Genomic DNA, 24,118 nt, shown 5'->3' with positions numbered 1-24,118 from the left:
GAAGCCTTTCAATGTTTCTTAACAAACATTTGATCGTATTCTCACGAGAAACCACACAAGCACTTCAAGTCTCTCTTGACTTTGAAGGAAGAGATTTGTTCCCGGTATCCTCAGGTTTATGTCATATTTTACATCACTCACATCCCATACACTTGTTTGCTTTATTTCTTATCTATTGGCACACTTATGCACAAAAATCTTTCTGATTTTCCAAAACTCTTGTTCGTGACAATTGTGAGTGGTTTTCACTTTTGGCTTCGAAAATTAAACAGACACATGGAAGTAATAAGGTATTCTGTATCCTGAATGAGTACTAGATCGAAGAAGTTGAATGGATACGATGTTACAATTTTTCTTTGGATAAGTTTAAAAATGGGCGCGTGATGTTGAAACGGCTCCTACACCTTCGCCATATGTCGTGTATCTGGGGAAAACCAAGCTATCAAATTCTGCTTTGACAGGCGCCTTTTCAGAGATCGTTTCATCACTATGGCAGATTCTTTCTCTCTCATGGCAATCGTATATTAAGGAGTTTTCGCATTCCTGTAACTTTTATGTGACAACCTGAAATTTATTCTATCGCTATAACCCATTTCCGTTAATAAAGCTCGTTTTTCTTAAATTTTCTGTTAACATTTTTGGGTTAGACAAATTAATTGAGACTTTTATTATGACTTCATAAGTGTCGGAACAAAATTTAAAGCACATGTAACACCCTCGAATTAACTTGTAAAAGTTTCTAGTTTACGATCAAGTCGGGTTACGACCATTTAATCGGGTACGACCATAAACTTCGTTTAACATCGGTATTGGGTGGATCCCCACCTAGCCGCAAACTCAAACCCTATATAAGGGTTGAGTGGCCTTCATTTGATCCTTTTTCCCACTCCTAAAGCTTTCTCTCTCTACTCTCTCTCTCTCTACAAGATGGATTTTGGTCAAGAAACACCTCATTCAAGCTCCAAAATCATAAGTAATCCTTCCTAGCTTGTTGTTTAGCTTTGTATCCATGCAAAATTTGGGTTGAATCATCCAAATACCTCAAAAACTTGTGTTTACGGTTGGGGAACACCTCCCAAAACCGTTAACTCCCATAAGGGGGTTTTGAAGCCCCAAAATCCCTCCAAACACTACTAGAAAAAAGGCCTTTTACGACGTGCAAAATACGACGCTCATTGATCTATGTTACGCAAAGGAGAGTGACATTAGAAAAATGTCATCTCTTCAAAAAATTTAAGGATAGAAGACACGCATTATTGCGCACCCTTAAATTAGTGTCTAAAAAAAAACACGGAGGGCACCTATAATAAAATGCGCGTCGTCTAAGGATGTCGCTTTATAATTTTTAATGGAACGCGCGTTCCATCCTTTAACAGTAGGGGGAAATGAAATTCTGAAAAAATTAAAAATCCCGCCTTCCTTTTTTTCTCCTTTCCCTCTTGCCTTGGACGCTCCTTCCTTCCCCCTCCCGACATTGACTGCTGCTTACTTAGCTTCTTCCCTCACTTCTACCTACTGGAACCACCATATCTCCCACTCGATGTTGAAATTGTTAGAAAAAGCCCTAATTATACTCTCAAGTCTAAATACAGAAAAAATAGAAGATGGTGAAGAAGTAGCAGTAGAGGAAGTGGAGGATGAACAGTCGAAAATGGAAGGAATGGCATCAATAGCGTTGTTACTAGATGGGTCAATCTCGGGTCATTTTGTTCAGCTTCCCGAGTCCGTTTATTACAAGATGGGTCAATCTCATCTTTTTGTCTCGACTTCATATCTCTCTGTAAAGCAAGCGACGACTTCATATCAAAAGTGGAGGTGGAAGCCTAAAGACTGTAATTTGCCAAAGTAAGCATACCTGAAACGTGAAATTGGCAAATTGGATTGCACAGAAACGCGATTGGGATCGGGAATTTTGGTTTTGGAACGCCGATTTGTGAAATTGGGATCAGCACATCCTTTTGAATCGGTTTGTCTTCCTTTACCTCTGTACTCTCACTCACTCTCTCTCTCTCTCTCTCTCTCTAAGCCCTAAGCTGCCACCATCAATAATAAAATAGTTCGATCAAGTTTAGTTCAATTCCTGATCATCGATTTGAAATTCTATTTCTGATATGACCTTCTGTGAACGAACTAATACACTTTAGGATTAGGGTTTAGTAATGGGATTCCTTCGTTTTTGTTAGGGCGATATGAGTAATGAACCAAGGAGAAACACACAACAATGTAATCAAGAAGAAGATGTTCCAGTCTTGGTTGATGCAATACACCAGGGCGTACTGTTACAAATACACCAGGGCGTACTGTTAATAGAGGAAAATAATTGTTAACACAGGAACTTTTTCTTGTTTATTAACAGCATGGATGATGATGATGGTGATGGAGAACCAGAAAGTGCAAGCCTTTGCAATCCCTACGGGTCCAACTTGGGCGTTTTACAGTTGGAAGTGTTTTGTTTTGTGTGACTTATATGTTAATATTGGCAGGTGAAGAATCTCAGAATGGAAACAATATGCATGGTTGTCAAAATGGAGGGCCAAATCATTCAATGGCGATTGTGCCAATATCAGGTCCAGGAAGTGTTGTAGGTGGTCCCAGCACACGCACAAATTTAAATATTGGTATGGAGCAAATTCAAATTAAAATTCATCCTACTCTCTCATATTCATATTCCTGCAATTCGTGGAAAGGTAACTTGTGCTCCAGTTTCAGGGGGAATGCTTGCTGCTGCTGGCTCAAGGGAAACCATTCAGCCACAGATCTGGCTACAGGTCTTGTTTTGTTGTATAACTTCGTTTTATCCTGTTATTAGTATAATTTTGGATCATTAGTAAAATTGTTATTTCAGGATGAAAGGGAGCTAAAGAGGCAGAGAAGGAAGCAATCCAATAGGGAATCTGCTCGCAGATCCAGATTACACAAACAGGTACTAAGAAACCGTTTCCCTTTCAGAAAGAAATAGTAGCAATTTAGGAAAGGAAGAAATGAAAGTAGGATGCTTGCTATATTTAATCCTAATTGATTGATGTACTGCAAAGTGACATCACACCTAGTTAGTTGGTTTGGTTCATAAATAAACAGAGCTTTCAGATTCCAGTAAGCATTCTGGGAATCTTCTTCAAGAACATGAATATTCTTGAAGGGATTCTGAGTATAATGTGAACTGAAACTTGGCAGGATTGTGAAAATTTAAAAAAAAGTGACTCCACGACATTGGTTTTCTGATACTCGTGTTGGTTTTGGTTGCAGTTGTCAGGGTTCACAAAGCTGTAATGGAAATCGTAGGATTCAGGGCAGAAAATCAAGATTTAGTCACCAAAAATCTATCTCTTGCGTTTCAGGGAGCCCAAATGATGATCAAATCCAGGGGCATATGCGTCTTGTTTCAAAGTATGCATTGAGGAGGATCAGATGATAGTTTCATTCACATTATCAAAAGACAATAAGTATCTTCTTGTTAGTCTCGTGAATGAAGAGTTACATCTTTGGAACATCCAGGGGCATATTCGTCTTTGGAACACTTGATCTTTTATTTGGTGGAATTGCTCATATCCTGCGTACTTTTTTTCCATTATTAAGAAGTTCAACCAATTTTTGGTCAGGTATGTCTTCATTTAAAAGATTATAATTTCTTCAAAAACATGTGTGCTTTAAAAAGGAACAATGGTGAAGTTGAATATTTGTTATGTAGGATGGGAGTCTTTGATGTGTTCTGTGAAGAACATCATTGCAAATGGTAGTAAAGAGGTTTCCCTTGCTGCAGTAGGGTGTTTGCAAATGGGGCTAACATGAAACAACAGTTTCAACTAATAAATTGATTTGCACCATAATTTCTTTTTAACAAAACATGTTTATAAGTTATATAGCAATCTGTTCACAACAGAAACCATTTCATTTTCATAAAAAGCCTGCTCCACTTAGCAACCTCACTGTTTCATTAGGAATGATAACATTAGGATTCCTAACAGTAACAGGTGGATATGTTTTGCTATGAACTGATTTGTAAGATTCATTGACCTGAAGACTAAGGGCCCTCATTGTTGGAAGTATTGGAGAGTTTTTATCAGCTGCTTTGCTGCCTCCAGAGCCATTAGCTGTAAGTGTTAACAGTTCTTGATGACTTGAATCTTAGTGAATGATTCAAATTGCTAAATGATAGAACTTTAATTTGTTCTAGGTCCAAAATGTTGTGGATTTTTCAAAGATGATTGGAGCATTAGATGTAAATGAAAATCTTACACATCTTGGTTAGTTTATATTAATATATTTATAAAAGTTTATTTCCTAAGATTATCTTTTCTCATTTTTTCAAAATATACGTAAATATCTGGTAATGCTTCCATTGGATCCGAAATTAGGGAAAATGCTAATAATGGGTGCTTTTTTTTCGTTGCTTTGATCATATTCTTACAATTGTTGCTGGACTTAGTGTCAGGGATCATTTTCTTTTGCCTCAAGAGAACAAAGACGTGAGTAATCCAGCTACTTTCACACAAGGGCATTTTGGTCTTTTCCTGATATCTTTTGTATGTCTATTTCAGCAAGCTAGTACAACAAAATCAATATTTTCTGCAAAGGATTACAATGATCATATGGCACTTGTGTGTGAATATGAAGGATGGAAAGAAGCTGAAAGAGAAGGATATGCTTATAAATATTGCTGGAGGAATTTCCTTTATGCTCAAACACTTCAAGCTATACATTCTTTAAGGAATTGTTTATCCATATTTTAAAAGATGCTCAATTACTTGAGACTAAATCGGGGATTAGCAACAGATTAAGTCATAATCAATCATCGGTTAGCGCCATTATATGCTCAGGCCTTTTTCCTAGCATTGCATCTGTAGTGGTATGTATGCTTAATGCTTATTTATTTAATTTACAATTTACAATACAATTGATAGATATATGAATCCATATGTTACTTAATTTTGTTCTTTTTTATTTTTAATATGTGCAGCATAGGGAGACATCAATGTCCTTCAAAACTATAGATGATGTCCAAGTCTTACTCTATGCAGTAAGTATTAAAGAAATAGCAATGCACTTTCATTCATTTGTTTCATATTTTTTTCACATTTCTCTAATGATATTTTTCCTTGAGTCATAGAATGATTGGCTCATATCTTGTTTTTTGATATTTATACACAGTTTTTTTCTTACGTCGGTGGTGGCGAAGTTCAAGATTAAGGGAGACTTGTAATCATGTTTGGCTTTCCTTTCCAGTAAGAAACAGAGTTGTATGATTATTTGTTAGTTTTATAGGAATGTATAACACATGTTAGCAATGTATTATTTTTGTTTAACATTTGAATGATTTTTTGTATGACATTATAATTTGTGCAATTTATTTTATATTATGCAATGGATTGTATTTTTTGTATATGGTATTTTATTTCTGTTATAAGAAATTAAATGAAATTTTAATTTAAAAATTAATAAATATATAAATTTATTTTTTTTAAACATTTAAATTTACGATACGCAAAAATGTATGTCATCTTCATTTATGACATGGCCTTTCTTGACAGGGGCTTTCTTGATACGCATTGCGTGTCATTAACACGCGCGTCGTAAGGTTACGACACGTGAATGCGTGTCGTCTTCCTTTATGACAGGGCCTTCCTTGATACGCATTGCGTGTCGTAACCGCGCGTCGTAAATGCGCGTCGTAAATGCGCGTCGTCTATAGATGACGCGCAAAAGCGCGTCGTCTCTCTTTATGACAGGGCCTTCCTTGACACGCATTTGCGCGTCGTCTGAGCGTTTTACGACGCGCAATGAGCGTCGTAAAAGGCCTTTTTTCTAGTAGTGAAAACCCTTCTAATGCTTATTTGTGACTTAGAAACTTGCACGCATGAACCCCAAAATCTTGTCGTTATGGGAGTAAACATGATTTTACAGTCCATGAACATTCAGGAACCGTAAACACCTTGTTAAGGTTTTAAAATGCCCTTAAACACCTCCAAAAGCTTGCATAAGTGCCTAGAACCTTGTACCCTTTCATTTGAAACTCAAAATCATGCAAGAATGGGCCAAGCATGAGTTTACGACCATAAACCCATGTGTTTACGGCAGTAAACTCACCAAGGTTCATTCATAAACCGTAAACCCCATTTCCAAGGACATTTCAAGTCCCGATCACTTCCTAAGCCCTTGAATCAACCCTAGAACCCTTCCTTGTGAAGTATGAGACCATTAACCACCCAAAAACATCCCACCCATGATTTTACGGTCGTAAACTCATGGGGATATGGTCTTTGGCCTGTAAACAACCCTAAGGGTTTACACTTGAGGAGTAAACTCCTTATCAAGGCCCTACACTCCTTAGATGCAACCCGTATCACATCCAACACTTAAGATAAGGTGTTTTCGTGCATCAGAGTGTATTATATTCCTTAATTAGTGGCTCAATGTCTAATTAGATACAATTATGTATCATTTCATGTTACATAGGACCCTCGTGTGTGTTCAAGCCCTAAATTGACACCTAGAGTCCTACCTGGCACATCCTCGCCTAGTGAGTTCATACCCCTACACCTTTTTCCGTGTTTTTCATGTTTTCAGGGGGGGAATACAAGCAAAAGTACAAGAGAATTTGTACTCAGAACTTATTATTTCGAATGAAATGTTTACATGTTCATCATGCTTTTAACATAGAAAACCGTTTTACCAACCAACTATGAAATTAATTATTGAGTTAGTTTTCAAGACTAAAACAAAGGAACTTATGAATCTTATCATAAAATGTTATATTTTATATTTTACCAAGGATTCATACCATTCATAAAATGAGAATTTCCATATTATTACTTGTAAATTCGTTATTCTTAAGATTGGAGACACGTCCTTGGTAACACTCCACGGGTACGAGAGTGTAGGACTACACATGTAACCAGAATCCCATGGAGGGAGAACGTGACTTCTGTGTATATATCTATAATGGACTGACTATCCCGCACCTTGTTGCTAGCTACAGTGGGACCGGCAGGTCTACAGGTGACAAAGTCATGAAACGATACTGGCCCCATTACGTACCATATCTAGTTTATTGTATGGTTATGGAACTCGCAACTTAGATAATGGAGATTTACTTTTATGTAATAATGAGCCTAGTGAACTAACCTCAAAGTAATAACTGTTTTGATTACTAGAGGGTATCAGTGATACCCTTAGGAATTAGTTCACTACCTACCTATTAGTTTTATATATGTGTTAAAACTAACGTACTTTATCAAGATTAACCGAGCTTTCATGGAAACTTCGCAAGTATGGTAGGTACTTGTACCTTTTCATTTCGGATTGATAACTAACCAATAACTTTTAAGGAAAATAAGGGTTTTTACTGGGATAACTTAACCTTTCATAAACAGGCTGTTTAACAAATGGATAACTAAACTTCTTTTATAAGAAAATATGGGATTTTCTTGGATAACAACTTTTCCTAAAATCAAAGGAACGTTTTCTTTTACCAGAAACCACTTATGAACTCACCAGCTTTATGCTGATTTTTCTAAAACTGCTTGTATTCTCAGGTTCACGTTAGACAGGTATCCCGCTTTCTTTTGGAGAGCATGGATCGTATAGAAGTCTCGTCTTTACTTTTGTTCATATTGATGTATATATAAAACATGTATTACATTGCTTTCAAACAAATGTTAATATTCCTAGGTAATGTAATGGTTGTGTTTACTATGCTTGCTATGTACATTGGTTGTAATACTACGCATGACGTCCTCCACCCTGGAACGTTTACGCCATCGGTTTCGGGGTGCGACATTTTACCACACTCCACTTCTCTCAAACACACCGGCATTTTGTTTTTACAGCTGTTCAACATCTTCACAAAGATCGACAATGGCAGATTCTTCATCTATTCACGATCAAATTGCATCGTCATCCCTTCTTTTGATCAAGCCCAACCAGAATATGATCATTCAGATGACTCCATTCTTGTATGATCATTACATGCTTTAACTAGTAGAATGTCTCAAGTATTCCCCTTTTGTAATCGCTCTAACTAAAGTGGAATCCGTTCCCATGTCACTCTTGTCTCAAGTATACTCCACACCACATTACGAAAAAATCAAAGAGCGCATCTACTTTCAGATTCATTCTCACAAAGCTTCGATTTCCAAAGGACGATTTTGCTCTCTTCTAGGGCTTGCAGTAGACGCTTCAGTCATCTCCCCAGACTTCATCACCACAACTCAGTTGTTCTCGATGTTCTGTGAGATGGGATACATTGAGGTCCTTACCACCTTCACTAAGTTCAAGAAATATTGCTTACCTCCACAATGAAATGGGTTGCTCACCCTTCTTCACAAGGGGTTGGTTTATCGTGTTGGTGGCTCTGATGGACCAAACAAATGCTTCATGATGATCCTGTATGGTATCTGTAATGGAATCAACCTGGACTATGGGTCATTAATCTGGTCCCAACTGGTATAGAGTCTGTCCTCCTCGACCAAGCATTTTGAAATTTCATGTGGTCGTTTTTGGACCATCGTTACTCAAAGGGAAATAACCTCCCTCAATGTTCCGGTCATGACAGACTCTCTGCTCTCCTCTATTTCCTCCTTTCATACCAAAAAGATCGTTGTGACTGATCCAACCAAGTTTTTGCACAAAGGCTCTATTCCGGAAACTATGTACCGGTCTGTCTCGCAGGAAAGTAAACTCATCTCTGAATACAAATTGCTTCCTCCAAAGATTCCATGACAATTAACTCCTGAGATACAAGCTGCGTTAGATGAGGTGGAGAAACCTACTAAACGAGGGAAGAAAGCTATTGAGAAGATAGAAGCAACCGAAGAGCCCTCTTCCAAACCCACTAAGTCAAAGAAAAGGAAAGTTGATAAGGGTGATTCCTCTACTAAACAACAAGTCAAGAAAGTGGCTCGCAGAAAACTCACTCCTTCACCTTCACATTCAGAACTGAAGGATGAGCAGTCTGTAGGTGACGATGAGGAAGAGAAATATGAAGGTTCACCTCGGGGTAATCGCCTCCTCGGTCTCCAACTCTGGTGGATATTGTTGATGATTCTGTTCCAACACCCCCTCCATCTCCCCTACGACAACTGTTCAGATTACCAATGCTCCTCCACCCCCATCTTCATCACCACTTGTTTCTATTATTGCTCCACCACCGCCTGTCATTTCTACTCCCATCACCACTACCCCATTACCACCTCCTATTTTCTCCAACGCAACCTTCACCACTACACCTATCATCACTTCTACCATAGATTCTTCTGTCAATGTCAACACATCTGATGTGGGGGGAAAGACTAAAGAACCTCCTAAAGTCACAACATATCTAATTTCCCCAACTCCCCTAGTGATTCTAATCCAGTTCTTGGAGGAGCTGAATTTGAATTTGATTCTACTTACTACAGCCCCTACTAAATCCCCTGTGAGGAAGATGAATCTGCTCCAGCAACCAAGCAGCAAATCGACAGTATTCACAAAAAGCTTGATTCACTGCTCGATTCGACAACAAAGTATGATGATGTTGTTCTTAAAGCCTTCATGGATACAGCCCTGAACCAATATACAGAATCCATCGACAAATGTTCTGCTGCTATCGATGATTCTACTTCTCTATGCGAACGAGTCTCCTCCGATGTTAAAGATATCATCCATGACTCCAAGGTTTTTCTTGACTCTTTCAAGGGTCATGTTGATTCAAATGATGCCAAGATCACCGAGTCCATCGATTCGCTTTCTCAATCCCTTCAAGCCGAGCAGACCAAGTTTGAGACTGTCCGTTCTGACATCTCTGCTGACAACAAGACCTTCTTGTCTTTTATTGACTCTTGGTTCGAAAAGATCACTGCTGATCTTCTCATGGAAAGGCAACTCAAAGATGATCTTGCTCAACAGACGGCGATAAATGCAGTGAAACAAGCAGGACTTGCCAAGGCTGAACATGAAATTTCCTTGTTGAAAACCGAACGAGCTGTTTTTCACAGATGTGCTGGGGATGTTCTGTCTCAGTTACATAATGTGCTTTAGGCTCATGATCCCATTCTCATGCTAAGCATTCGCAATCATTTGACGTCCAAACTCCTTCCCTCGCTTGAACTCTTACGAGAAATGAAGGGTGTTTTAGAGAGAATTGTTCCTCTGTAACAAGGGAAAGAAGAGAAACCACAACCTATTCTAATTAAACCGAACGACAAAAATGAACCGTAGGATAATTTAGCTTCGGGTTCTGGTGTCAAAGAAAAAAAAAGCATGTTATTGGAGAAGATGATGAAGATGACGAAGATCAAGAAACTATTTTTGAGATCCTGAACCGAAAGAAAAGGGATACGGAGATAGATGAAATTCTTCGAACTGCTAAGGAGGCTGAGGAAAAAGAAAAGAAGAAGAAAGAAGAGGATGATGCATTAAGTTGCAAGATGATGTTGTTCCTTTCTGGGACAAGAAAAACACTCATCAGGAAGGCAATAGAGTTTCCAAGCACCTACTGGCTAGAGCCTGTAACCTCCTTTGACTGTGAGAATACAAGGGATTCGCAGTTCGACATGCCTATTACTCGAAAGGCATTCGTTTTTCATTGTTTTGAGCCAACAGTTGAAGTTCCTTCACCCCATCCTCAAGTCGACCGTGAACGTATTGATTTTTTTCTTGAGTTCAGTCAGCCTCAGTACCTGACCTGGAGTGCTCAGAAAATTACTACGGTCAAGGTGCTAAAACCATCATCTGCAGGGATGTTTGTTAATGTCTCTTTTAGGATAAACCAAGGTTCAAGTAACACATTTTCTATTATCTCCCTGGCAGATCTTCCTAACTTGAATCCTCATGATTTGATTTTGTTCTTCAATATTTTTCTCACTAATGCAACAGAATATGAACCAATATTAGGACATCTGAAAAGGATGTTGGCCTCTTATATCGATGAAGTTGCGAAGATGGAGCAAGAGGTGGCGAATGTCATGAGGAAGAAACCAATGGTGAAGCCTATTGTAAAGCCATGATATGTCAACAAAATGACTCTCGGTCAAATTGATTCTGCTCACCTCACAATGATGTTTACAAGAACCAACGGTGAAAAATTCTTGTTTGATCTGGTGGAAAAACATTTGTTCTCTACTGACTGCCTAGAACACATCATCAATATCATTCATCGGTGCAAGGCAAATTCCGACTCTGATAAGAAGAATTTCACAGACATGCTCTGGTGGTACATCACTTTTCGACAAACTCTTTTAGCCATCATACCGAGCGTGTTCAAGACTATCAAGAAGTCTGTTGCAGATCAACTAAAGTGAGCTCTAGGCTCCATTGACGCAAAGGGGGAGATTGTTGGGTATTATGTGTTGCATCATGGGCTATTCTTTTGTATATCCGGTATTGGGCCTGTCCAACCGTGATTATCGATTAGGGTTACGTATTATATATAGTGCATGAATGTATGCCTTAGTACGCTAGTCATTGATTATCTTTTGCATTGTAACCCTAAGCACCTCTACAGTCGAAGTTCTTCATCGAGCTCTTCTTGGGTGTTCAAATTTAATCATTCGACATCGTTCAAACCATTCTTGTGTTCTTTACTGTTTCATTTATTGTTTTTCTGCTTGAATTTGTCGATCATTAAGGAATATTATTCGAACAGTTCCCTACCTTCTTCCAACGGAACTTTCCAAGGTCAAAAAGTTTGCCAATGGATTACCAGCAGACTTTGGTCCAATGGTCAAGCAAGCAATAACTTTGAAAGTCGCCATTTGGGCAGCCAAGATTGTTGAGACCCAAATAAGGGAAAAGGGTCTGGAGAAAGCTGAAGTTGGCGAGAAGAGGACGCTTGAAGGATCCTGAAGACCTGATAGTAATGGAAAGTTTCCAAAGTCTAAATTAGATGACCAGAGGTATGGAGCCAAGTGGTGCGAAAAGTGCAGAAAAAAACACTTTGGAACATGCAACGATGAAGTAACTTGTTACAAATGTGGAAGGATCAGCCACTATTCCACGAATTATACACATAATGATAAGGGATGCTACGGATGCGGAGGCAAGGGGCACATGTCTAGAGACTGCCCAAAGAAAAATGGGGCAGCAAGGCTAGAGGCACCACCAAAGCCAAGGGCATTCCACATGATCCTCGACGAAGCAAACAATAACGCAGGGAATCAGGAATAAGAATTTCACATCCAAAGATCAAATTATGAAATAACAATGTGAATAGTAACTTATGGTGTAGCATATTAGAGGCATAGTATAGGGTGAACATGAAATTTTGTGTAATAGTTTCAAGAATTAATATAAACCCTGGTTTTGTTATCTGATGCACTGAAATGACACCTATCGGAAGATATTGAATGTGGTGTCTTGCCTTTAGTTTATGTATAATAAAATAAAAGTACATTTAAAGGAGTATGGTACGTCTAAAGTACATCTTCTGTAACACCCCAAGTTCGAAAGCAAGAGTTCAAGGCCTTAAAGTGTAAATTGAGGAAACTACTCGACGAGTAGGTGCAATCATTTGTCGAGTCGGAGTGGCTTCTGGTCGCGAGTTAAGTGACCAACTCGCAGAGTCGGCGGCTGGACTCAACGAGTTGGTGCTGGGAAGACAAAAACCCTAATCTTAGGGTTTACACCCTATTTAAAGGACCTTAAGTCCTCACCTCAGCCTCCTTGTTACCCCCCTGAGAGTCAGAAAACCCTAAAATCGTGTGTGAGCCTTTGGAGTGAGCTTGGAAGCTTTGGAAGGAGATTCTAGCAAGGGAGGCTTGTAGATCAAGTGTATAGCATCAAGGGACTCATATAGATCCAGAATCTACTTCAGCTTGGACACTTTTTTGAAGTAACAAGTTGTTACCTTGATCCCTTCCTTTCTAGATCAACTTATGGATGGATTTAGGGCCATTTTAGTATGATTAAGATCCATTTTGGGTTATGGTTCTAGATCTGGGGTTTCAACTTCAGATCTAGATTGGCCTTGGTCTAGGAAATCATAAAGCATCAACCCTTGGGTTGGTTGTGAAGCATTCTTGCATTAAACCCTAGCCCTAGCATGTTTTGGGCCAATAGCACCTTGTACTCACGTAAAGTTGGCAGCTTTACGTGAGATTCATGCCCTAGGAGGATGGATCTACAGTTTGGAGCCTCTAGATGGCTCAAAAAGTGACTGTATGGATGAAGGACTGAAGAGACTCGGCGCGTCTCATGGGTTGACTCGGCGAGTCATATGATGATGGGCATGAACTCGACGAGTTCGATAAACAACTCGGCGAGTCTGTTGAAGATTGTCGCGGACTCGGCGAGTTTGTTCTTGGACTCGGTGAGTCATAGTGCAGAACCCCCCAACCTCTTCTGGTTAAGACTTAGATCAGTGAGTTGAGTGGTGACTCAGTGAGTTTGTCAGGATAGGACTCGGAGAATGATGGACTCGACGAGTCATGGGGTGACTCGGCGAGTCGAGTCGTGATATGAGAGTTTTCTGAAGCTAAGAGCTCGACGAGTCAATGGGTTGACTTGGTGAGTAGGGTCAATCAGGAAGGTTGACTTTGGGCCAGGACTTCGAGTTTGACCCGTTTGACCTTCAAGGGTATTATGGTAATGTGGATATTTATGTCAACGGATCATTGATGGCTATAGGTGTTAGAGTCTGGGGCAGTGCTTCGGGATTGTGCTTTCGTGGTTTGGTTCGGCAGTTGCAAGGTGAGTTATCCTTACTATACTCAAGTTTCTAAGGCACCAAGGTTGTCCCTTTGATTTGTATTTGAGATAGCTACATTGTGATCTGATTGCTTTGTATCCTAGTAGAAAGGATGGTTGTTATGCTGGTATGATTGGTTAGATCAATATTTGGTAGAGGGGAAGCGGTTATGCTTATAGTTAGGTCTGACTGTCTGTATGCTGGTAGGAGATTACCTATTATATGTGCACATGATTGTTTGCTAGTTGTGGGGTATTCCATCCTGAGGATGATAGGACCCTAGTATGTTGGTTTAGGCTGTTATATGGTTATCTGATATTGGCGCACATGTCTGATTGATAGTATGTGCGCAATCAAACCCGATGGTTGTGGACCAGGAGTATTCCATCCCGGTAGGATGATTGGACTCATAGTAGGTGGGCATTCCAACCCAATGGTTAAGGTCCTGGGGTATTCCATCCTGATGGATGATTGGACCCATAGTAGTTAGAATAGATGTAGGAGTGTGGGTATTCCAACCCGACGATTGTGGGCCAGGAGTATTCCATCCCGGTAGGATGAGTGGACTCATAGTATGTTGGCATTCCAACGTGATGGTTGAGGGCCTGGGGTATTCCATCCAGAAGGATGATTGGACCCATAGTAGCTATTGTAGGTATAGGGACAAGGGCATCCCAACCTGATGGTTGTGGGCTGGGAGTATTCCATCCGGTAGGATGATTGGACTCGTACTATGTTGGCATTCAAACCTGATGGTTGAGGGCTAAGGTCATTCCAACCCGATGGTTAAGGTCCAGGGGTATTCCAACCTGATGGTTGACTGGACCCATAGTATGTTGTTTTGTTACTGTATGTGTATGGTTGTATGTGTATGGGTATTTTGGGGGTAACTCACTAAGTTTTAGGGCTTACAGTTTCAGTGTATTGTTTCAGGTACATCAGGAGTGATGGGTTTTAGCCATAAGAACTTTCCTATGTGCGCATGCAAAACCCTAATGCTTGGATCTAGGCTTTCTAATTAAACATGCTTTGAATCCAAGACTTCTAATGGCTAATTAGGTTAAATAACAACATTGAAATAGATCTAGAACCATACCTTTGTATTCCTTGTTGATCTTGTAGTCTTGGAGCTTTTAGAGTCACAAATGTCACTCCTCTAATGGCTTACAAACACCAATAGCAAGGAATATGATTTAGGAGAGAGGAGAGGGGAGGAAATCGGCCAAGGTTCTCTTACTTTAGGTGAGGTGCCGATTTCCCATAGCCATGGGGTCTATTTATATTTGTAGACTCCTTAAGGGTTACAACCTAAACCCTAATTGGATAATCTTCTCTTAAGGCTATCCAAATCCTTTCCTTAGATAAGTCATGGACGATTTTGAAGCTATCCTAGCTTCTAGAATCCGTCCACTATATATATATATATATATATATATATATATATATATATATATATATATATATATATATATATATATATATATATATATATATATATATATATATATATATATATATATATATATATATATATATAAGGATTTATAGTCAAAAGCTTAACTATCAAACAATTGACAGTTTATACCCCTTTATTTAATTAACCTCTTTAAGTCACCAAATTAATTCTAATTAATTCTATGACTTATATTAATCAGATAACAATATATTATTCTTTATATTATTCTCATAATATATTAATAATATTTACTCTCTCTTAATAAATCATCCTATCAAGTTGCTATGGTGAAGGCAACCCAAAAGGACCATGCACAACCGGGTCAAATACTTGCCTAATATAGTTGCAGCCTTAGACACTATTCCAACAAGGAGATCGTGGCAAGGCGAAGGCATGATCGTACCGCTCCTCATATTTCATAATTTTGTGATTTGGTTCTGGGGATACCCTAATGTTTAAACTGTTTTGAAAACAAGTTGTAATAACTTAATGGTTTTTGAATGGATTAAAATGTTATAATTTGGCACAAAATTTATGGGTGTTACACCTTCGATTGGCTGGATGATGGAACGATTGGTGTAATTCTTGAAGTTGTCCTTGTTGGATTAATGTCTAAGTCCATAACTATATTTGGTATGTACTTGACCTGACCCGGCATGGTCCATTTGGGTTGCACTTCACTGACACAATTTATATGGATAGTCTTTTGAGAATAGTATATTTATGATTTATATTAATATATTATAAGTTCTAATATTTTAATATGGAATCAAATTATTTAATTAGTATTGATCAAGACTTAATTTAGAATTAATTAAGTGATCAAAATGAACTAATTAAATATGGAATCTTATATATATGGAATGGTCCAAGTTCATCTAGGTTGAGCTAAGCTTTCATGGATAGTCCATGGAGTGTTTAACCCATGGATCATATGAAATGATAAGTCATGGGATTAACCCTAGTCTCCACACTATATAAAGATGTCCTTGGTTGGTGAAATTGGCACTAGTGTGGGTACACAAAGAGGGCTAGCCGATTTCACTAGAGAGAACCAAAGTATCCTTATTCTCAAAGTCTTCCAAGGTATTTTGGTGATTTGTGATTCAACTTGAGGCTTCCAAACTATTGGGGCTAAGCTCTTAAAACTTGAAGACATCAAGCCACACCAAAAGGTATGTCATCTAACTAGTCTTTGCAGTATAGTTTCCTCATAGTATGCTAGATAGGATTAAAGCCTTGGAAAGTTCCTATTTGCATGTATAATAGAGAAAACATAGATCCAAGGTTTATAGGGTTACATGTACACCATAGGAGTTTAAAATTCTCAAAACCCAACAGTCCCATCGTTTGGAATTTCCACCACCAACCGAGTTGAAGTAGAATTGATGAGTGAAGATGCGCATGGAAGAACTCCTAGTCGAGCCTAGAAAAATTTGTATGATTAATTGGACACATTCGTACGTGTTAAATTGTTTTGTGATTTTAGGAATTGGGGACTGTGAGACAATACTTGGGACGAGTATGAGTAGGTGTGAATAGTAGTAGAGATCTATACTACTGGAAGCACATGACTCACGCTTGGATCAGGGAAAGTCACAAGGTTACCAAGAAGCTAGTGATTGATTCCGTTTTTATTCAAGTATGTCGTTACCATTGTTTCGGTAATGACTAATGAGGTGATTGTTATTCCAACCCTAGTGGACATATCAAATTGAGTCCAACTACGATGAGTTTGTTACGTGGTTTAGAGAACCAAGTTCGATGTAACATCTGACTTAAGTCAGAAGATTGAAATCAATGTAATTGATAGCATCGCGCTCATTGTTAAAGAAGCTTGTAGCTAGAAATGCTACATGAAAAAATGTGATTATATCACATTAGAATATGAAGGAAGGTATATTCCATTTTGGAATTTGACTCTAAGAGACTTGAGTCTAAGCGTTGCATCATACGATGAGAGATCATTAGAACACGACCTATCGGTCTGTTACAAAAGATAAAGGAAGGTACTTATCCTAAGAAGAAGAAAAAGAAGAAGAAGGAGTACTCAATAAGGAGTTATTTTGTAACTCGTAGGTTACGATTGAAAGTCCAACATAGTACGAAGAGCACGTGCAAGATTAAGCATCGCATGCGGTCAAGAAGTCCACGAGTTAGATATTCATTCGAATAAACATCGAAGTTACGATTATTACCTAGGATGAGAAGATGAAGTAGGGAATCAGTATACCAACCCTATTTTCGTTGATGATTCAGGGACCTAATCATCCTAAGGGGGAGATAATTGTAACACCCGTAGATCCGGGCTAGTCGATTTAGAGACAATAAGCATCAAAAGGGACATTTGGATAAAAGATTATTTATAATGAATAATCTTAACTAGTTTGTAGTGGTCGTCGCAAGGTTTCAAAATATATAAATAACGCTGAAATCCGAGTTATAACAAAGAAGTTATGACATGTCGATGTTTCGCGACAGAACTGGTATGACACTACGTAACATAAATAGTGAATTTATGATAGAGCGATATTTAGCCTTAGTGATCTAAACGAAAGTCTTAGAATACTTTAAACCGAGAGCGTGCATAAAAAGAATGTCTAAATCTAACTTCGTATATTGAAGATATGATTTTTCGAAGTTTCGACTTACCGGTATGCAATCCAAAGTTTGAATATAAGATCGAGTGGTTTCTAGCCAAAACAATCTAAACGAGAATAGAAGATCTCGTTGATAGTAGCCGAACGGTAAAAAGACAAACAAAAACGGACGTCAGATGAAGGAGTTCTGAACTCCTAACGGAGTTTTCCTGTCCCATCCTACTAAAAATAATATAATAAAAATTAAAATCAAAATTAGCCGACAGAGTCTAAACGAGAGTTGTAGAGCATAATCTCACCTACGCGTTCATATAAAGAATGTCAAAAATGGAGCTCGTATAGGAAAGATATGAATTTCTGAAGTTCGGGGCACGAACTTCAACCCATGTGTCAGAGCTCACGACGTGAGCACAATGTTCATGACATGACCAGGTGATGGACGTCTTCCAGGGCAAGTGGCCTAATGACGAATGCAGTGACATATCGAGCTCACGGCGTGAGCACTTGTGGCTCACGACGTGAGCATGGAATTTCAGCCCTATAAATAGAAGTTGAAGTGCAACCGACTATGGTTGCTAATCCTCCCCCCCCCCCTATCACTCCCGATACTCTCTCTACACCTGTTCAAGTACCCCCGAAGCCCCGATATCATCCAGACACCCGAAGCAGGTCCCAAATTCCCGAAGATCTGAGGAGAAAAGATTTTCAAGCCGAAACTCTGCCCACGAGAAGCCTGGTGTGTGAAGATATCCTAGTTTCATAGAAGGACTTCTACTTAACAAGTCGTAGTGTTGTCCGAAAATCGTCTTAACAAGTGGGTGTGTCGTTACTTTCTTCTAACACATAGATATGAAGTATTTTCTATGAAATACGTGTTAGGTGTTTATACATTGTTTGTTTACTTGAGACGAATTTTGCATGAATGTTTTATGCAGGTTTTTAAATGGTTTAAACTGTATATGTAATTTATATCTACAAATATGTTATGTAAAACTTTTGGATTAGTGTCTAATTCCATTTGGGTTGCATGGCATCGGAACATTTGGATAGACCGTTTGTGAGGAGAGGACATTTGTGACATATTAATATATTATATGTTCTAATATATTAATATGACATCATGTTATTTAATTAGTATTGATCAAGAATTAATTTGGACTTAATTTAGTGATCAAAAGAGACTAATTAAATATATGGGCATTGATTGTGTAAATCATTCATTCTTATATATGTGGGCTTATGATCCATGATTCCTTATGTTGGGTTTAACCCATGTTGTGACCCACGGATACTCCATGGAGGTTAAAACCGATGGAGCATAAGGAATGGGTAAAGTCATGGGTTACATGGTGTAACCCTAATGTGCACACTATACAAGGACCCTTTTAGCTCAAGAAATTGGCACTAGTGATACATATATGAGGGCTAGCCGATTTGAGCATGAGTGTCTTCTTCTCATGGTTATTCCATGTCTTGGTGATGTTGTGTGAACCATTTGAGGTGTCACACTTGGGACAATAGTCTCTCGAGCTTCATGGAGTCAAGCTACATCAAGAGGTATGTATTCAAACTTGTTATATTACCCAAGTATCAAAGGATTGTATGCTAGATAAAGTAATACCTTGGAATATTCATATTTGCATGTATAATAGAGAAAACATAGATCTAAGGTATTTAGGGTTGCATGTACACTTAGGAGTGTTAGAATGCTCATAACCTAACAGTGGTATCAGAGTCTAGGCTTGTTTTCTTGTTATACTTGCAAAATTGGCTGAAAATTGAAGTTTGTGTGCTGTCTGGACAGTAGACTCGCCGAGTCCATGAAGGGACTCGATGAGTCGATGGCAAAACTCATCCAACTCGTCGAGTTGGCTCATGCACTCGACGAGTTGGGCCCCTAGACAACATATCTTCGACTATTTTAGCTGGAATTAGACTAGGAACATTACCCTAAGCTGTTTTTCAACTTATAAACATGTTTTTGGTGTGGTAATGTTTCTGCTAATCCAATTTCAAAGATAATTGTCAATAGATTCATGTTTTGTATTAGTTTTATGGTTAGGCTAATCACTTGAAACAGTTTGATTGAATTATCTTTTTCTTATGAGTTGCTTAGATTAATAGAAAAGTTATCTGAAATTGATGTTCTCAATACAAATTAATCTAAGAGTTGGTTCTAAAATGTGTTTTTGTAACTTGTCCTCAAGCTATATGAAAAGTCACATTTAAGAATCATAAAACACATAAATATTTCCATAGGTTATGAATAAAGAAAAGTCATATTCTTTTAATAGTTTAAAGTCTTCCATAACTCGTCCTCAAATTATGGAACTTGAAGAGTTTTTGAATTAAAACTACTTTAAACACATAAGTTATGGAATTGAATAGTTTTGAATAGTTTCAAAACTTGCCCTCAAGTTTTGGAATTTGAAAAGTTTTCCCTTACGAATACTTTAATTTCCAGTTAAACCCCTAGAATTTTAAAAGTTAAAATTCAACCCTTATACTTTATAATATTATTAGTTAATTATATATATATATATATATATATATATATATATATATATATATATATATATGTATAAGAGTAAGTCAGTCTTACCGTTAGTAGGCCTCATTCACGAAGTTGGTCTATAAGGGGGATATAAGGTTGCTGCCTATAAAATGGCAGCTTAATGGGTGTCCACTCTCACCCATCGCTTCCTTGACTGGTGGTGGGTCGTTAGCCGAACGGGTAGGACAAGGACTAGAGTTCTCCCTTAATTAAAAGTATTAATGATAAATACTAAGTAACTAAACTTTTATAATTCCCAATCATAGTTACTTTAGGAAAATGTGAATAAGGTGCTAATCCATGAAATTACACTTTGCACTTTGCTTAAGTCGGCTAATGGAGCGCATGTTGTTAATCGGCACACTAGTTGGACTTAACAAGGTAGGTAAATGGTAACTTAATATTTATCATAGTATCGGTGGAGCGCGTGTGGTTAACCGGCACATCGATTAAGGGGTAAATATTAAGGTTACCAAGTAATTTGCGTGGTTACATCACACCTTGTTTTGTGATCCTCGACATCCCAGTCACAAAACCTGAAGGGCACACTCGATATTGAAACATGCCATTGAACAGTTCAATGAATCTCAAAAGATCTAGGAGTTTCAAATCCAAGTAAAACCTAATTAATTTATTTCGTTTTTCATGGTGGAAATTGGTGAATCATCATTCACCTACCTTCAAATATTCTATAGCTTGGATTACGACATCCCTCTTCCAAGTTATAAAATATTGTGTTGGGTCCTAGCCTTAATATTTCATATTGGGTGTTATATTAACGACTTTGAATCAACTATATTGAAAATCTCCAAAGAGATGTATGGTTCAGACGTCTATGATCTTCCCAAATCTCTTGGACCTTCACTTCCTCCATCTCCTCCAAATATTCTCCCTAACCCACAGGTTGAAGGTCACCCAAGACCTAATGGCAAGCAAGGTCTATGTGTGCTCACATCTTGGAGATGAAGTCACATATTGACAAGCCGGGAGAGTTGGGTGTCAAAGTCTTAAGAAAGTTGGATGTTCAATCATTTTCTAAGTCACATAGTGAGTTCCTTTGGGACTACTATGAAACAGACTATGACATGACCCTTAATGATCTTATCTATTTGCTTGGTGCTGTTGAATCGGAAATGATTTATGGACTAGTAAAGCAAATTTGATTAGGAGATCAACTTCCCAATGGACATTGACAATGATAACATTGGATATCTAGGAAAAGCTTTATCTTCCCAAGTAAAGGGATTGACCATTATCAACTCTGTTGACCAAATAGTAAAGAGAAAGGAAAGTCTAAGATAGTCCAGTGTACCACTGCCAAAGAGTCCATATGTATATATTTCCAAAGGAAGCGCATTGATTGCGAAGCTTCCTATTTACCTGAAAGATCATAAGGTTGATCAAGTCAATAAGTTTGACTCTACTTCAGGTAAATTCACGTATCTGACTTTGTTAAGTTTCTATTCTGAGATTCCTATGACATGATGTGACTGGGTCACATGTTGATGTTTGAAGAATCAAACAAAAGTGAAGAAACTTAAAGGAAGTATATGTTGATTCTGATCGCGAAGATGGATTTCAATCGCATGGTTCGGTGATCAGAATTTTGAGTTGTTGCTTAGAAGTTATGATATATTGCTTAGGAATAGATAACAACAAGTTTTTCATATGCTTTTGCACTGTAACGATAAGTGTTTCTGCAAAGTTTTAAAATAAAAGGAAAAAGTTATGATTCCATTTATTCTAAGTATCCTTACAATGGCATTTGTGAAAAAATTGTTGCTTATATGATTCTATTGATAGCAATAATGGAAATATGAATTTGATTCTTTCATTTTTGGTAATGTCCAATTTACCAAATAAGGAAAGATTCTCATCACCCAATTTGTAATTGCGCTGAAACTTGGAATCATACAAGTTGTATAGTATGATGAATGAGAATTTTCATCTTTGGAAATATTAAGACTAATTCCTTGTTCAAATGTATATGTCAGTCAAGTGACGGACTAAGGGATCGAGTACACATTCTTGTGCACTGGTCAACTCAACCACAAAAGATCGATAAGACTGTTCATCATGATTTACTAAAGTTTAGTAAATATGGTTATACTTACAAGTTTAAGTATAATTATGAAACATTGGAAAAGTTTCGATGTATGGCCGAACAAATGAGAAGAATCGAATTAGGAAGAAAGATAAAAGTTTCTCAAATCTGAAAATATGGGAGAGTACTTTAGTATCATGTTTTATGATCATCTCTATGATTAAGAAACCATATCGCAGTTGGTTTTCTAAGGACATCTTAGTGCATTCCTATGGCTAAGAAGAGGAATCAAGAATTGCTTAAATGGTTAAATTAAGAAGGTGAGTCATACTTCGTTCCAAAACAGTTCTTAGAGTCATACTCCAAGATTGTAACTTAAGTGACATATCTTAAAGGAAGGTTTATTAACACTTGACAAATATAAAAGTAAAAGTGTCCTACTCTTGTACATTTGAAATTGGTAAGCGATGATGTTTTGGATAAAACAAAGACCAGATAAGGCTAATTGTGTGAAGTGTTTATCTTGATAAAGAATATGCACTATCTCTTGAATATTTGGCAAGATAGTCTTATATGTCAAGAAGACAGTGCGAGTCTTAAAGATCCTAAAAGAATTTCAAGATCTAATCAAGAATAAAAACCTGTAGTTTATCACTAGCACACGATGTGAGGTTTATAACGTATCGTGTTGACATAAGCCTACTTTTGTGCCCATTCTAGTGAAAGTTGGCTTTGCAAATGAGTTCTGAGAGTTCTCAATTGGTTGCATAACTACTTGGAAGCAATGGCAGGGCCTTGAGCTGTCAAGTGGCAAGAAGTTAAGACTGCACAAGTTCAATCCATAAAAGTTTGGATTTGTCACTAACCTTGTCTTGTGATTATGGTTTTGACAAATTCACATGGATAGGAACACATACACCATTAAATCTAAGTGTCATCAGGTTTCTCTCTGATTCATGAAAATGGTGGTGAGGAAACACTTTAACTAAGTAGATTTTAAGTAGATAACAGGTGTGATATTTGCATTCTCAAAGTCGTTAGTGGAGCGCGTATGGTTAACCGGCACACTAACATGGACTTGTGAGAAATGGAAAAGGTCAAAAAAATTGTTTAGACACACATGTGTCCTATCTAAGGAAAGGTGTATGATTTTGATTGTTCTTTATCAAAGCATCTCGTATCAGAATTCTGAACTTTGGTAAGAAAGTCAATAAAGTATTGATTCCTACAAGTCCAGCTGCTTTCTGAGTATATGTCAAAGCTAGTGGAAGCATAAGTGTTTTGTTTATAATCTTCATGTTAGTGGGAGCATGATAATCATGATAAGTGTTTCAAGTTAGCAATGTTAATTATTGAAAACCAAAGTTTCAATTGGGAAAAAGTTGTTTTGCTATAATTAAAGGAGAGGAAATTATACTTCATCTCAAATCTATAAGCTAAGATCGTGAGATTTTAATCAAATTTAGTCAAGTATATATATATATATATATATATATATATATATATATATATATATATATATATATATATATATATATATATATATATATATATATATATATATATATATATATGAATGTTATGTTGGAATGGCTCAACGTAAGGAAATTCTATATATGGGTACATTATTTGTGTTCTAAAATTCGATTATGATTACGGCATCCCTTTTCATAATCTGAATTGTGAGAACTTGGCAAATAGAAATATTGTAGCAAAAGGACTGGTCTAGTATCATGTCTTTATGTGAGATATCATGAATCATGTCCCATATGCTTCGGATATAGGATCGATTGCATGTGCAACA

The 24,118-nt window shown here is 37.6% G+C and overlaps 1 long non-coding RNA gene across 1 annotated transcript; it reads left to right on the top strand.

Moving 5' to 3' along the window:
• Nucleotides 1–3,584: 3,584 nt before the first annotated feature.
• LOC111894069 (uncharacterized) lies at nt 3,585–4,687 on the top strand. The gene is made up of 4 exons (XR_006191042.2): nt 3,585–4,093; nt 4,175–4,244; nt 4,427–4,466; nt 4,539–4,687. It is a non-coding gene; the product is annotated as an uncharacterized LOC111894069 (long non-coding RNA).
• Nucleotides 4,688–24,118: the final 19,431 nt, after the last annotated feature.

This window comes from Lactuca sativa, chromosome 4 (assembly GCF_002870075.4).
Source record: "Lactuca sativa cultivar Salinas chromosome 4, Lsat_Salinas_v11, whole genome shotgun sequence".
NCBI classification, from domain to species: domain Eukaryota; kingdom Viridiplantae; phylum Streptophyta; class Magnoliopsida; order Asterales; family Asteraceae; genus Lactuca; species Lactuca sativa.
The sequence above is the reverse complement of the archived record's forward strand: the minus strand, read 5'-3'. Positions and strand labels throughout refer to the sequence as shown.